This window comes from Varanus komodoensis, unplaced genomic scaffold (genome assembly GCF_004798865.1).
Source record: "Varanus komodoensis strain SLA01 unplaced genomic scaffold, ASM479886v1 scaffold117, whole genome shotgun sequence".
NCBI classification, from domain to species: domain Eukaryota; kingdom Metazoa; phylum Chordata; class Lepidosauria; order Squamata; family Varanidae; genus Varanus; species Varanus komodoensis.
Window position 1 is genome coordinate 736285 of NW_025335336.1, and position 1857 is coordinate 738141.

Consider the following 1857-nt stretch of genomic DNA (forward strand, 5'->3'; position numbering starts at 1 on the left):
ACGGACCCCCACACCACCTCTTGTCCTGAGAGCCACCGAGCGCTGCCTCCCCCCCCCCCCCCCCCCCCCCCCCCCCCCCCCGGTCGCCCCAGTGGCCTCTTCCCTAAGCTAAGCAGTCCCAGGTGGGACTCCCCTCCCAGGGGACCTGCCCCCCCCTCGCCCTTTTGGCTGCCCTCCCCCGCCCTCGTCCGGCTCCGCAGCACCCTCTGAGGTGGCGGGCAGGACCTGCGCAGCACTGGGAAGGCGGCCCCCCGAAGGCCTGCACGAGCGAGTGTGGCGCTGGCAGATGCATGTTCCGGCCCTTCTGAATCGTGCCCAGCGCTTGCCTCTTCCGCAGCAGCCACCCACAGGCGAACCTGCCCCCCACGGGACGCCCCCAGGGTCTCCTCTTTGGTTCGTTGGATCGGATTCCATCACCTTGGGAGTTTTTGCCCCGTGTCCGTCCCGTCACGCTGGCTTATATTATTCGAGTTGTATTTCCTGTGCTTTTCTAACCGTTCCAGCGACGGCATGTGCCCTCTCTCGGCGGCTGCTGTTCGGCCAGGCTGGTGTTTCGCGAGCTGCTCTCCGCCACGCAGAGGCTGCCTCCCTGCGGCTGAGCTGCGCCTGCTATCCTGATGGCTGCTCTCCGGGCTGGCGAGGTCCCTCCGGGGGTCTTTGCGACGCCTCTCCCGTTTAAGCACCCTGAGTAAGCACAAGGCTCTTACCTGCAGTGGCAGAATCAGGCTGGCCTAGGAAATGGCCACCGAAGCGCTACTGGAAGAAGGGGATGAGCCCAAAGCTTGCGGCAGTCTTTCAAGGCTGGCAAGATCAGGCAGAGAGGATGAAGGCTGGGATGAATTCTGCCCCTCTCCTTATAGCAGGGAAAGCACAGGAAGAGGAGGAGAAGGCAGGCAGTGCCCAAAATACCTGCCTCCCACCTGGAACCTGCTGTGCTCCTGCACACCAAGTGCCACGGCGGTGTCGTGGCCAAGGGCGCTGGGCTGAGCGTGGGGAGGCCCGTGCTGTGTCCCTTGGCCAGCCACAGACTCTCGGCCCACCCGCCTCACAGGGCTGTCATGGGAATGAGACGGAGAGCAGGAGGGGAAGGGGACCGAGGGACGCTGCTCCGAGCTCCTTGAAGGGAGAAAAGGCGGATATTCATATGACAGGTAAAGAAATGAAATCTCCTGGCCGGAATCGGCCTCTTGAAGATACCTGGACCCGTGACCAAGAAGGATGCGGCCCATGTTCGGGGGAGGTGGGGGCTCTGCTGTGTACGGAGAAGGCTCCTTGCCCCACGGCGGAAGCCTCGCTGACTGGGAGGCCTCTGGTGGCAGGGCTGGGCCGCCACCAGCCGGGCCCCCCACAGCCCCCCCGCCCCTTCCAGGAAGCGCTTCAGTGGAACCCTTCATGCACAGGCTGAGGGGGTTTCTGCGTCGTGCCTTTTGGTTTTGTGTGTTTATCCTGGAGGGATGTTTTTAATTGTTGCACTTATATTTCATGGGAGCCAGCTAAATCTTTTCAGAGAATGGATGGGCTGTACATTTTTAAAAATAAATACATAAAAATCTTTCACATGCCATTGCCACATGGCAAGGAATATTATCCATGAACAGCCTGGGCTGCTGGGTGGTACGGAAGTCGAACGAGCACGCGGACGTTCCCTCCAGCACCAGGGGACGACCCGTCCCGCCTCCGCTGAAACAGCCAGAAGTTCCTGCTGCCGCCTCTGCCGATGGGCGACAACGAGGGGACCTTCCCTGGTTCGGCAACGGCGTTAATCCTTCGTTTTCGCCAGTCTAGATGGGGCTTGGGGTCACCGTGTCGCCACATCATAGCTGCTCCTCTGGCAGTTCTTCCGAACACAGCCACCGG